The following is a 15,886-nucleotide window of genomic DNA, read 5'->3' on the forward strand; positions in this document are numbered from 1 at the left end:
GGAAATATGACATCATTAATTTGAGGCATTTCTCTATTTTTAACAGAAAAAGCATCAAAATGACCCTCTTCAAGGATTATTTTCCTGAAGAAAAATAGTGTCCACAGCCACCGCCGGCTTTAATTTTTGGATATGTTGTGTAAAATTCTTTGAAAAATCACATATCTCAAAATCTTTGTGGGCGATGCCTGTGGACAATATTTTCTGAAAGAAATTTCCATTGAAAATTGGTGTCTTCCGCAACTTTTTAAGAAAATACGAAAAAATGCACAAGTTTATGACGTTATTATTAGCATTTAGAAGTTCATGTGAGAAAAATGGTTTGTATGATGGGATTTCAGGTGATTTTTTCAATGATTCAGAAAGCATGAGTTGTAATTTTTTTTACATCAATTTCATTTATAAGAAAAACACAGTACAAGATTTGTATTAAAACCGTACCTTGTTTTTAGTCTGATGAGCCAGCTCATAAAGGAACTTGAAACTTGAATGATGTTTAATGAATACCACCAAAATAATGAGGTTTAGAACTTCACCCACCTATTCCGCCAATCAAATGCTCCCTATTCTCGCAAAGAATCCATTCTCCATGCTGAGGACTATTTTTTTTTTCTGAAATATGAAACATCGTTTGATTAGTTCACTTATCAGTTATGAGGGCATTATTTCTTAAACAATTAGAAAAAAGAATCTAAGACAAATAAACTGTTTTAAAATCTCAGAGGCTTGGAATTCACTTTTTTTTAATTTCCATTGTAATTATTTTCGTTGCCTTTCTGAATACAAAGATTTTTAAACACATTTGGGAACAAACATAACAAAAGGCACATGGGCCACAACACTTATCTGAGTAACTTTATCCCTGCTGCTCTTAAACAAGATTTTCGTTCTTGTAATACTTATTGTAGCCCCACCCTACTCCGCGGGGTCATGATTTGAACAATTTGATTAGAATCTACACTACCTCTGGAAGCTTCCACATTAGTTTCAGCTTTGGCTCAATGGTTCTTGAGAAGATGTTTCCTATATTTTAAAAGGTAAAACTTTGATTCCCTATTGTGGCCCTACCCTACCCCCGGATGTCATGATTTGAACAATTTAGAATCTACACTACCCTAGGGAGCTTTCACATAAGTTTATGCTTTTCTTGTCTAGTGGTTCTTGAGGAGAAGATTTTTCCCTTACAGTTTAGGTGAAACTTGATTTATCTATCTATCTATCTATCTATCTATCTATCTATCTATCTTCACGATATGTATTATTTTATTTTGCATTCTAGCAAGTTATAGTGGAAGTTCACATCATTACAGTAATACATTTTTGTCTTGGGGAAAATGGACGTCTTGTAGTGTCACCTGTGGAAACGGTTCCCAAAAAAGGCACAGGGACTGTGACGGATCCTGTTCCGGTTCGTCATCAGAATCAAGGAACTGTTATCCACGCCCTTGTCCAGGTAAAAGAAAAGAATGGATTATACTATGATAAGGCTTCATATAATTTCACTTGTTTAGTTTGGTTTTTTCTTGTTTCCAGTGAATGGATCATGGAGTTCATGGGGTATCTACAGTCCCTGTGATAAAACGTGCGGGCACGGCTGGAAAGTTAGATTCAGGAATTGCAGCAATCCTCAACCGGCACACGGTGGTCTTTCTTGCATCGGTGATTCATTGGAAGCTGTACGGTGCAACACGTTTCATTGTCCTGGTATAAATATAAGCAGCTATCAAAGTTCTAAAAAAGAATATAAACATACTTAGTACAAGTATTTTTTATCAAGCTAGGTTTTGATTTTTAAGTGATTTTGATTTTAAGTTGCAAACTATGTTTAATAAAATATCCGATTTGCAAAACAGAATTTAATTAAGTATATAATACGGCACTTCTGTGATGTCACAATAATTATGTGATTACTGGTGACGTAAATATAGTTACTAATGAGGACCTTAGATCACTAATTTTAAAAGGTCCTAAATATAAGGAACCCCGATCCTTCAGCTGCCGTCGTAATTTCATAGATATTATGGATTCTGTAGAGGATTACGCCAAGCAGTGGGCCAGATATGAAAAAGAAGACCTTGACACTTTGTCAGAATGTATTAAATGTATCAGATGTATGTTAAAATTGCGCATTAAAAGATTAAGGGGCAATATGAGGATCATCTATCCTTCTGTGTTCAATAATCCAGAAGTGAAAACAGAATTAGATAGATTACATGATCAGTATGTACTGGTCCCTGCTTACAAGGCAGGTAACAACATTATCTTTGTAAGGCTCACTAAATTAAATGTATTTTAGAGGAACTTGGATTTGATTCTACAAGTGGTAATCCAACTTATACTCATAGTTCTGTTTCTAAGGAAGAAATTCTTCAAAATCATATGTCAGTTTTGAATACTTTTAATATTCCAAACAAACAAAATGAATTTGAATTACCATATCTATATATGATTCCGAAACTTCATAAAAATTCTTACAAACAAAGATACAAAGCGGGTTCCAGTAAATGTTCAACCAAGCCTCTTTCTTTACTCCTCACTAAGATATTAACAGTAGTGAAGGGGAAACTTCAAGAGTACTGTGCAACAATATATTCGGGAAGTGGTGTAAATCAGATGTGGATACTTAAAAATTCCAGAGAACTTTCGGAAAATTTGAAATCACAAGATTTTACCAAAATCAAGAGCATAAAAAATTACGACTTTTCAACTTTATACACAACCATTCCCCACGATAAATTGAAATCAAGGTTTTTTGATATCATTGACAGCTGCTTTTTTCGATAAAAATGGAACTCGTAAATTTACTTACCTTGTCATTGGTCATTAGCAAAACTATTTCGTTAAAAACATTCTGATTGTACACACAAGTACTCTGAAGTTGACATTAAAAGATGCTTCTGTCTCTGATTGATAATATCTATGTGGTTTTTGGAGACAAGGTCTTCCAACAATCTATTGAAATTCGCATGGGTACAAATTGCGCCCCGTTATTAGTAGACCTTTTTGTATTCATATGATGCAGGATTTGTCCAAAATCTTATACGTGAAAAGAAGAAAACACTTGCTGTGGCCTTCAACTCGACATTTAGATATATCGACGACGTATTGTCGATTAAATGGTTATTTCCATTCTTATGTCGGTACGATATATCCCGGTGAGCTTGAGATAAAAGATACTACAGAGTCTGACACATTTGTTTCATATTTGGATATTTTACTTGAAAAAGACGTTAATGGTAATCTAACAACCAAGCTTAATGATAAACATGATGACTTTAACTTTTCAATCGTCAACTTCCCTTACTTATGCAGCAATATACCTTCATCACCTGTATACGGGGTTTATATCTCTCAGTTGATTCGATACGCAAGAGCATGCTCTACGTATGTACAATTTCTTAAACGAGTAAATTATTGACAAACAAGTTGATGAAACAAGAATATCAGCTGTCTTGTTTAAAGTCATCATTTCGTAAGTTCTATGGTCGATACAATGACCTTGTCAGCAAATACAATTTATCATTGAGTGAAATGTTGACTGACGTTGTTCATACTAATTGTAAGGCCATTATTTACACACTGAATTGTCGACGGATTTTTCCGTTATTTCCCGATTATGACAAGGAGCACGCGGCGGGTGTGACCGGTCGGCAGGGGATGTTCACTCCTCCATGGCACCTGACCGTTCACGGTAGCTCAGTCGGTAGAGCGCTCGCTCCGTGATCGGGAGGTCGTGAGTTCGAATCTCGGCCGCGACAGACCCAAGTCGATAAAATGGGTAGCAACTGTTCCATGCGCTCGGCACTTTGAAGTGAAAGTTGCGGGTCCTTCGGATGAGACCTTAAAAACCGAGGCCCCGTGTCACGGCAGGCGTTGGCACGATAAAGATCTCTCACTGCTCAATGGCCCTGAGTGCCGAGTAAAGGTCAAAATTTGAAGCCCTTCACCGGTATATGGTGACGTCTCTATATGAGTGAAAAATTCTCGGATGGGACGTACAACATACAATCAATCAATCAATCCATGGCACCTGGTCCCACCTCTGATGTTTTGGAGGTTCATGTTTGCTCTGCACCTATTTTGTAATGTTTAATGGACTTTTGAGCTTGAAAACTGTTTGTTATCTCCATATATTTCAGTGATCAAGGGGCGGACACAATTTTGCCTAAAAGCACAAAAATTACATTAGCGAAAATGATAAAAACACTTATATACATTTTGTCACATTAATCTATTAATCGTATTCTTCTTTATCTTGACAATACCGAGGCCAAACATATATTTGGCAAGAATTCCAGATATATCCTATATGTTTATATGAAAGTATTTTCCTAACTTTGTGGATTTCTTTTTACGAAAAAAAGATGTCAAACAGACAAACCCCAAGGAAGATTAATAAATTTCAGAGCTTATTTCTCAAATACGTTCATGCAGAATGTTTTCAGCTAATTCTAGTAAATCACTTATGCTATATACACAATTAAAAGATCTTGACTCAATTTACATACGAATATCGGAGAGGAATTTTGCATTTTACTTAATTTCGATACTTCATATCAGATTTGAGAAAAGAATCACGATATAATTACAAATATTCCCCATCAACGCAGCATGTTTAAGCTTTAACACAAATTTCCCAACTATTTGCATGCAACAAAACGATTGAAATATTTAATATTAAAAACTTTACATGAGAAGAAAACACTTGCTGTGACCTTCAAATCATCATTAAGATAATGTATTTCGACGACCTTTTATCAATTAACAAGTTACTACCATTTACATGTCGACTCGTTATATTCCAGTGAGACTAAAATAAAAAAAAATACCTCAGAGTCCGACACAACTTTTTCATATTTGAACATTTTACCAGAAATAGACGTTATTGATACTTATCTAACAACAACGGTTTTTGGTAAACGTGATGTCTTCAACTTTGAATTCGTCAACTTCCCTTACTTTTGTAGCAATATATCATTATCACCTGTATATTGTGTTTATGTCTCTCAGATAATTTGATACGCAAGAGCATGCTGTAAGTTTCGGAAACGAGGCAAGCTATTGAAAGAAACAAGTTGATGAAACAAGGATATAAAAAGTCTCTTTTGAAGTAATCTTTTCGCAAGTTTCATTGTCGTTACAATTACCTTGTCAGCAAGTTCAACCTATCATTAAGTTAAATGCTGACTGACGTTTTTCATACTAATTGTTATTAAATGTAATAATTTATTCCCTGGATTGTCTACGGACTTTTTTCCGTTTTTCCTGATTATTACAAGGAGCACGCAACGCGTGTGATTGGTCTGCAGGGGATGCTCACTCCTCCATGGCACATGATCCAACCTCATGTTTTTGGAGGCCCGTGTTTGCTCTGCTCCTGATTTGTATTGTTTAAATTGACTTTTAGCTTGAATACTGTTCATTATTTCCATATTCCATTATGAAATATTTTAAAACAAACAAAATTTGCAAGAGTCCGTGGTACATATAGTACTTACTTGCACTTATACTGCTGATTTGTAGTTGATGGACAATGGTCAGCGTGGTCAGGATTTGGAGAGTGTAGTAGCAGTTGTGGGGCAGGTGTTCAGATAAGGATTAGAAACTGTTCTAATCCTACTCCTGGATACGGAGGTAACAACTGTTCAGGAAGGTATAAGGAGAGCAAAACTTGCAATCTCAGGAATTGTCCAGGTTTGCTTCTTCCTCTTTTCGTTTAATTTGTCATTGTTCAATGGAAGCCAAAAAGTTAATATTGTTTTCTTTCTTTATTTTTTTCTCTCGATTTGTCGTACTTTTCCATCTTTAATTGTCTTTTTTGTGGATGATACTTTCGCTTCTTTACTGGCTTTTGTTAAACCTACTTTTTAAATACGGTAATGGTTTTTAATATTTAAATATTTTTGGTTCGTTTTAGCTCACCGGAACTGAAAGCTCAAGTGAGTTTTTCTGATCACCTCTTGTCAGTCGTTCGTCTGTCTGTGCGTCCGTCTGTCTGTCTGTTTGTATACTTTTCACATTCTCAACATCTTCTCAAGAACCATTGGGTCAATTTTAACCAAACTTGATACAAAGCATCCTTGGGTGAAGTGGATTTCTAATTGTTAAAGTGAAGGGCAAAGTTCCCTTCAAAGGGGGAGATAATCAAGAAAAGACATAAAAAGGATGGGTCATTAAAAAATCTTCCCATGAACCACTTGGCCAGTAAAGCTGGAAATTATGTGGAAGCTTCCTGAGGTAGTTAATATTCTAAATTGTTCATATCTTGCCTCCCGGCCTTAGAGTGGGGTCATAATAGAAATCGATTTTACCTTGAAACATATAGAAAAAATCTTTAAAAAATCTTCTTCTCAAGAACCACTGGCCAGTAAAGCTGAAACTTATATGGAAGCTTCCTGAGGTAGTGTAAATTTGTAAATTTTACAAATCATGGCTTCCAGCTTTAGGGTGGGACCACAATAGGGGATCAAATTTTTACATTGAAACATATAGGAAAAATCTTTAAAAATCTTTCTCTCAAGAAGCACTTGGCCAGTAAAGCTGAAACTTATGTGGAAGCTTCCTGAGGTAGTATAGATTGTAAAGTTTTCAAATCATTGCCCCCGGGGTTAGGGTTAGGCCACAATAGGGAATCCAAGTTTTATCTTGAAACATATAGAAATAATATTTACAAATCTTCTCAACTAGACCAGAAAAGGTAAAACTTACTTGGAGCTTCCTGGTGTAGTGTAGATTTTAAATTGTTCAAATCATAGCCCCAAAGTTATGATGGGGCCACTATAGGGAATCAAAGTATTAAAAGGAAGAAAATCTGATGAGGAACTGCAGGGCCAAAGAGACTCAGGTGAGCGTTATGGCCTTGGTCTTCTTGTTTAACACCGTAATTCAAATGAATGAACAACAATTGTAGTCAATGGTAATTGGGGTCATTGGGGTCCCTTCCGGCCATGTGACATGCCATGTGGTGGTGGAATTCATATACGAATGAGAAGATGTGACGACCCACCTCCTTCTTATGGAGGGCTTCAATGTCCTGGTCAATCAGTTCAAACAGAGGCATGCAACACTCAACCGTGCCCAGGTACTGTATGAATGCATCCCGCGCAAGGTGAATTTCTGTGTACATTTTCAAGCTTTTTTCTTGTTTCTTGTTTCAATTATTTTATTTCCATTATTTCAGCTACCAATCAACCAGTCAATAGTTTGATCGGATAATATTCACCCAGATATTGTAATGTTTTATTAAAAAAAAGGATAATTATTCTTTCTCATTTAGTCAACAGGTATTAAGTCTCCTTTTTAATGACTTAAATTTAACAAAAAGACTTAAAATCCGGGGATAAACTTATTAGAGGCTTGATATTTTTACGAAAGTTTGAGGTTTTCTACTGTTTTGAGAAAACCAAGTACGATGTATTAAATCTCTAGGAGTTCATTCGTATTAGGAATTGGATGTAAAAGTGAAGTTTGCCAAAATTATAATGAAAGAAGCTTTTTTGTTATGATTTTTTTGTATCGATGTCTTTTTCACAGACTGATTTAGCTATAAAATTATTTATTAGTGTTAACTGAAGAAAGAAAAAAAATATTAGATTACAAATCAACAATGAAAAGGTATTTATTTCATTTAAATTCTTGCATCAATTTTAATTCCCTAGAAATCACACTACAAGACTTACAATATATTCAAATGTTTAGTGCTCATAGGCCCCATTAAATATATGATCAAGTATATTTATTGAAATTGTGTAAAATGAAAATAAGTGTGCACATTGCGATTTATGACAAGGAAAATTCCGTTTTAAAGTTCGTGAAACACACTGAGGCCTCCATATGGAAGATTATAGCGTAAGGTAATACTATAAGTTTTTCACATGCAAGTCAATCTCAAGGTCAAAGAAAAGATACAAAAAATGCTGATATCCAAAGAAAGGACTTGTCTTAATGAATATACCAATATGAAAGCCCAAGCACCAAGATTTCTAAAGTTAAAGCCATGTAATAAATTTTTATAAGTAGTCCAAGGTCAAGGTCAAAATTTATGCTACCCAGGGAGAGGCCTTGTCATCAAAAATTCAAAACGTGAAATATTTAACTCCTAGCATGAACTGTTCATAGTTATGGACAAGGTTTTTTTTTCAAAAGAAGGCCATATCGAAGGTCAAACACGGACCTCTAAAACATCAAAGGTGGAGTCAGGTGCCAGGGATCAGTAAGCATCCTCTACCGACCGGTCACATCCGACGAATCACCAAGGTCATGATCGGGAAAAAAAATGCAAAAATCCGTAGACAATTCAGTGTGTAAATAATGGCCCAACAATCAGTATGAAAAACGTCCATCAGCATTTTCACTAAGTAAGACCTGTGGACCGCTCACATCCGCCTTGTGCTCCTTGTCATCATTAATCGGGCAAATGGAAAGATCAGTAGACAATTCACTGTGTAAATAATGGCCTAACAATTCGAAAAAAAACTCTTTGAATAAATTCTCCTTCATAATAATATAAAAATGGGTCGCACAAAAAGGACAAGAAGTGTCCATCAAGATTTCAATTGATTGTTAGAAGAGGTACGATTACGTGGATATTGACAATTAGGAACTTAAGCAATTTGGGTATTATTTGAAATTTTAGCTAAGTGTAATTGTATTTTTAAACTTCTATGAAACAGAATATTCCTGCTGCTAGTATTTTAATTAAAAGCTTGTATAATAAGTCTTAAATTATGTTGTATGGAATAACATCTTATGGACCCCCCCCCCCCCAAAAAAAGGGGAAAAACACTACCAAACTTTTCAAATCCTGAGATGAATTGAGTTACGAGTCTTTTCTGTTTTTAATTTCATCAACAGCAAGGACTAATTACACAGATGATCTGCTTTCAGCATACCGTTTTAGATTAACGGATTGCACCCTGAAGTCCGCATGCTTTTCTAACATTCGAGAAGGAAGTAAGCGTACTAAAGTTGTATTCTTTTTTAATTAAATGCACAAGTATGTTTGTGCCATTTAATAAGCCGTATCTGATTTAATGAGCCATTTGCAGTTTCACTGTGCGAGAGTTTGTACTTAGACATAAATGGCTTAGTTTTTGAGACAAGCGTATGGCAGGATCAACAGAAAAAAAGCCTCAAAGGCATAACACCCTGAGGGCAGAAGAACACGGGCCCCTTCTCAAGTGTCGCTTGGGACGGCCATGACATCCTAAAAAGACGTTCTTCCTCCATTGCAATTCTGGTTGTCGCTGATTTTTCTTTAGAGAGAAACCTGCAAGCCAACAATAGCTCCAGAGCCGTCCTTTGCATAAAACACCCCCTCAGGGGCAGTTCAATCTTTAGCGAAACTTCCGGGAGACATTTGGGATGGCCGCTCCTCTACAAGATCCGGGCTTTTTGATCTGTGAATGATTTTTTTGAGCAAAATTTAATTAGATAAATGATTAATTAAAAAAAAAAGCTATTAAAAACATCTCTTTATATATATCAATAATATTACACACAACCTATTATAAACCAATACCATTACATGAATGCTTGGGCAGTTCAGTACATAATTTCAGTAAAAATGGTTTAAATTGGATGTATACTTATACAAATGAGACAACCTGCATATTTATAAAAAATGTGTTCGATAGGCATACGCAGCGTTATAATTTTTTTGGTTTATTAATTCCTTAAAACGTTTGGGTTATCAGATAGCATATTTGTTAGGCAATTACAAAATTAAGGATGTATTACACAGAATACCTGCATAAAACTTTACTTACACTTGATTTAAACTTGTATTGTTTCCAACAAAAAATGGTTTACAAAGTTAATCTCTAAGTGCGTCTGCTTTCTATAGGAGTTTTCCTATATCACTTAATGCACTAATTTTTTTTCAACTGATTCTTATTTGTAACATTTTGACTATACCGAGCTTCTCCAAACCCTAATGGAAATAGTAAATATTTAACATTAAGTAGCCAATTGTATTTTGTACAAAGACATCTTTCAATTCTTTCAAGCAAATATTGTTATTTTCTTTTCATTTTACAATTTTCTGATTCCAATAATTTTAACCAAAGTTCAATAATGTGAATTTTCCTTTGAATAAAAAGAGGCAAGCAACGAACAGTTTGGGGGAGGAACGTAATTTCCGCTATTGTAGTGGTATATCACCATCATAGTGAGATTCTGCTATATTTTCAGCCGTATTTATCCGCTATTTTATCAAATAACATACTTGCTGTTTAAAATGCAAGTCATGGTGGGTATAAAATTGGACACTAATTGGCACCCTTACATGTTATGAAATTAATAAATTTTTTGCCGATTTGTTTAATGATGCGAACACACTTTTTAAAACGGAAGTTACATTTTAAACATAGTAACAATTGGTATGAAACAAGTCAGCGAAAATATGACCCATTGATAGCTTTTACTGCAATGAAACGAAAAAGTGCGATAATATTTTGTAAATTTCCACATCAGGTGTTATTTATTAGTTTATTCCAATCTTCATAAATGCAGTTCCAAATCATGAAAACGGGTGCTGTGACGATACATATTGTCGTTTTGTACATATTGCCGTCGTCGACAATATGTACTTATCTTCACTGCACATATTGTCCTCCATCGGTACATATTGTCGCCGGCGACAATATGTACCGAGACGAGCCTTATTTTTCTCCTGCATAACGGACGACAAAATGTGCAGTCAAACACCAGCACATATTGTCGTCGGCGGCAATATGTACAGTCAAGGCCGGCATATATATTGTTTTGATGAATATTTACCTGAGAAAGAAAGAGGGATAGACAAACACACACATGCACGGAGGGGGACAGACAATATTTTTCGCAATACTATAGGGAGAGAACTTTGCTGGTCAGAAAATAGTGTCCAGGGCTGATGTACACCAAAATTCTTGAGATATCTGATAAATCAGCCTCTTCTTTTTTCTTGTAATATATACTTGAATGAATACATGTATTAGTTTCTTTTGTTCAGTAGTAATGATTATTTGGAAAATATATTTTTGCGCTATTCTTATACAATCAATGCCGGTATAATTGGTGTTGGGATTGACATTTTAGATCACCTGAACTGGAAGTTCAAGTGAGCTTTTCTGATCACATTTTGTCTGATCGTCCCTCTGTCTGTAAACTCACAATTTCAGCTTCTCAAGAACTACTGGGTCAATTTGAAAGCACACTTGCCACAAAGCATCGGTGGAAAAAGGGGATTCCAGTTTGTTCCAATGAAAGGCCATGCCTTCTTTCAAGGGAAGTAAAAAAATCTTCTCAAGAACCACTGTGTCAGAAAAGTTGAAACTTATGTGTATGCTTCTTTATAAAGTGTAGATTTAGTTTTATCCAGATCATGTCCCTCGTGGAAAGGGTGTGGCTATAATAGGTGATCAAAGTTTTTTAAAGAATATTTAGAAAAAAATCTTTCATTTTTTTCCCAAGAAGTACTGGGTCAGAAGAAATGATAATTTGTGAAAGCTTCTTTACATAGCGTAAGTTCAATTTTGAGGTGCTGGCGGTAAAAAAATCTCTCACTGCTTAATGACCATGAGTGCCAAGTATTAGGTTTAAATTTGCATCCCTCCACTGGCATATGGTGACCTCTACATGCGAATGAAAAATTCAAAAACAAAAACAAAATCAATTTTGTTCCAATCAGGCTCCAGAGGAAGGGTCGGGCCACAGTGGGTGATCAAAGTTTTATACAGGAATATATAGAGAAAATCTTTAAAAATCTTCTAGAAAAACAGACAGATGTAGCACCAGCGACCCCCCCCCCCCCTCCACGTCCTGTTTGGTTTTTTTCTGCTTTGGTAAATTCTATAAGTTTAATTTTTATATATTCTCAATTAAGTCAAGAGGTAAAATTCCATAATGAAATAATTTACTTAACATATTCATATACAGTAACACACCTTTACATACATATGACTATATAATTTTTTTTTTTTTTTGCATGAAAAAAAAAATTCTGAACCATCCTCTCCGTTCTGAAATTTCTGGATCCAACATTGAGAACAGCAGTAGGCCCGTGATTAATGTTGTTTATATGAAAGCATCGTCAGGTAGTGCAGATTCAAGTATCTTCAAATCAATCCGGGCCTTGGGTTGGGCCACAATGGTCGATCAAAGTTTCACAGAGGAATATATGGGAAAATTCTTTAAAAATTATTTTCTCAAAAACAACAAAGCGATGATTAGTGATATATATATGAGTTGATTGATTATTATTGTTTAACGCCGAGTCGGCAATATTTTAGCCATTTTTCGGCAATCAAATTAAGTGTATATGACCATTTTTAAAGTTTTGTCTCTCTGGCCATATATATATGGAGCATTGCCGTGCAGCGCCATGCGACATGTTCTGATGAACGACAATATGCGCAGTGAGGGTCGATACACATTGTCGCCGGCGACAATATGAACAGAACGACAAAATGTATCGTCACAATTACGCTGCATTAAATAGCATACGAGATACGTCAGTGTGATTCATACACCAATTACATTCACAAAATAATCAAAAAACAGCAAAAGAAATCTTTAAGCAACAATATCTGTGGGGTGACAATATGCACAGTGAGGGTGAGGCACATAATGTCGTCAGCGACAATACGCAGCTATGTTAAGGATGTCCGAAGGCTTAATATTTTGAGCTATGTTTTGATTTTAATTGGTAATCTATGTATACATACACAGTTAAGTTGTAAAGAGAGTTGAATAAGGTATTATAAAAAAGCATTTCTGTGATGTTACATGACTGTGTTGATCACGTGACGGACACTTATAAACTTTCTTAAATGTTGCACAAAAATCGCATCGGCACAAGTGAAAAACAAAATAATTGTGAACGGCTTGTTACATAAATCAATTAAACGTATTCTTGGGTATATATAAAGTGCTGAGGGCAAGTCTAAATTTTATTTTATTTTTTTTAAATATTTCACGAGAAATTCAACTTACCCACATACAAGGGGTCATTTTCTACACTTCATCGCAATTTATACAAAATGGGCTAAATTACATACAATCCCCCAGCAAAATTCAGTTAGAGGACATATTTCTCTAGTAGATTCACACAGAATATCTTCAATTAATCCTTATTATTCACTAGTGCTAGTCTAATATATACACGATTTATAAATTCTCACTCTGTCTACAGACGCGTAAGGGGGAGCGTTTCACATTTTTTTAAAATTGTTTAAATACGTACATGTTAGACAAGAAAAAAGGAATAACGATATTATACTGCAATATTCACCATCATAACAGCCTTTAAACAACAATCCAGACACATGAATTAAACATCAACGTAAAAAAAAATCTACATGTGATGTGAAAGGAATGTAAAAGTTATGAAATTTCCCCCGTCATGTCTGCTCAAATTTGCAGTGACTTGACATCATAAGCCATTATGACGTCATATCTAGGTAGTTTTGAGAAGTTACTGCGGCTGGTACATTGTGACATTCTTCTGACAGCCTTATCCTAGCCGCGTACGCAGGACTGTTAAGGCGTACTACGAAGAAATCAACGGAATATAAACGTGCAAAATTAAATACCTTTTAAAACTGAATTTATATTTGTAAAGCTACTATATTATCATATGACTTTAATTTTAATTGAAATAACATTGTATACCCCACTCTGTACGGATTGGTTCGGTCACGTTATTTGACAGTCACGTGATAAATACATGTAATGTGTACTGTATGTAGGTCATAAACAAATTTCAATATCGCAAGGGCATACCCTAGTTAGAATTAAAAATTTCAGTAGTAAAATGTATCTATATAACTTGTAGTTTATGAAAAGTACTGCTGCTTTATATAGAATTCGCATTCTATTAGTTTAAATTTCAAGTTATTTGGCTCTAGTCGAAAATTGTGTGACCTTTAACAAGTATTTTATTTATTTATCAAGTAATGCTCTTGATGTCAGGAATGTAGCAGCACTTTTCAAGTTAAGGAATGTTTCCCTTATGCATATTCATAAAATGGTCAGGATCTATTAAGTGTATGCCCTTGCCAAAACGCGATTTAATGAGGCACCTCGGAATGAAACATGCACACCATGCACACAAAAACACGGTAGAATTAATTCAATACATTCTTTCGATAGTTTTCAAATTATGGCACTAAACAAAGGTTTTAGATTTGTATTTATGGTCTTCCTAACATTTGCAAATAATATTTTATTTAATAATAAAATGCGTTTTTCACTGTGGAAAAATTACTTGATCCGCCTCTCACTGCACATAAAATGCGTCAGATTTTACAATGATGACGTCAGGTCGACAATTCCATTATGATCAGTGACTTGTTTATATCTTGCTGTGTGGGTTTTAACTAGCGACAAAATGAATGCAGTGGTGAGTTTTGATGTAGTTCATCACTCTTATGCAGATTAAAACCGCAAATTATTTCATTTTCTGTTTTTGTGAGGAATTTTTATATTTGTGTGATGCCACAGTAGATATTTCCCGTATTATTAGACCCCGCCCCCTATATGCAGCCTTAACAGACCTGCGTATATATGTAGATGTGTTACTTTTATGACGGCGACAATATGTACTGATGGACGACAATATGTGCAGTGTAGGTAGGTACATATTGTCGCCGACGACAATATGTACAAAACAACAATATGTACCGTCACAGGCGCCATATCTGACTGAATATCTTAAGGCCTTTATCATATTCCCGTACAATTCGACATCCAGATATATCAACGACAATGGATCAAACTCGTGCCGTTTACTATAGATACTAAGGTATCATTTTAGAATATCTATTTGGATATAAATACGGGTTGGGTGTTATTTCAATGGATGTCTAATTAAATATTCCATCTTTACACAGAATTAAAACAAGGTTGACAAAAGAGATGATTATCATCATTTCATAAAAAGCAAAGTAAAATTTTTAATCTTCATGAAACATAAAAAGCGTGCTTCAATGTTCTTGGTCTTATTTTATTTTCAATGCTTGTTAAATGTCTTATTTGCAAACAATTTATACAAAATACGAAAGAAAATAACTCTTGTTAACTGATAGAACGTCGTCAATATATCTGAATGTCGTCTGAAGTTTCTCTTTCAGAGTGATTAATTTTGTTTTGAAGAGTAAAGACAGAGGTTCTCTTATTTCGTTGTCTATAACTGTTTTTTTGATTTCATTTTTTCAATTGTTTAGTCCAGTTATTTGCACGATTCTATGTGACAATAAAATTAATTAATCAATACTTTCCTTACATAAGATGCCAATACATATCCGGAAGCAGTGCATTGCAACATCATTTTTCATAAAAAAAAAAAAGTATTTAATTTGTGCACAGCTATGAATGGAGAGGAGTAGTAGCATTTGATAGATCCACCCTGTCAAATCCGGAAAAGTATAATAGGAGCAAAAATAGAGCTAAATTACTACATTCCGACTTCCTTGTAGAAATTTTTCAACAGAGCTCTCATACAAATTTCACCTGCACCGATAAATGAAAAACATTAAGTGAAAAAGATACAAGTCATCACCACTGTAAACGCCAAGGCCAATCGTCCATTGCTTGATTTAAGTACAATGAAAATTAAGGGGCTTATTTCCCAACATTTCCATCATATTTATATAAAAAAGAAAAATCACCTGTGTAATCTTATTGGTATTTTTAACAAGTGGATTGTTCTCTTAGAGAATGCAATTCATGAATTTTTCAATGTAGTTCTGATAAATATTTCAGCCACACAGAGAATCAGAACAGAGAGAGAAACGATAACAGTCATTATCATAAAAAAAGATAACAGTCATCACCATAATAAAAGATAACAGTCATCACTATAATAAAAGATAACAGTTATCATCATAATAATAGATAACAATCA

This window comes from Saccostrea echinata, unplaced genomic scaffold (genome assembly GCF_033153115.1).
Source record: "Saccostrea echinata isolate AGI-Se365-2 ecotype Australia unplaced genomic scaffold, CSIRO_AGI_Sech_v1 ptg000033l, whole genome shotgun sequence".
Classification (NCBI taxonomy): Eukaryota; Metazoa; Mollusca; class Bivalvia; order Ostreida; family Ostreidae; genus Saccostrea; species Saccostrea echinata.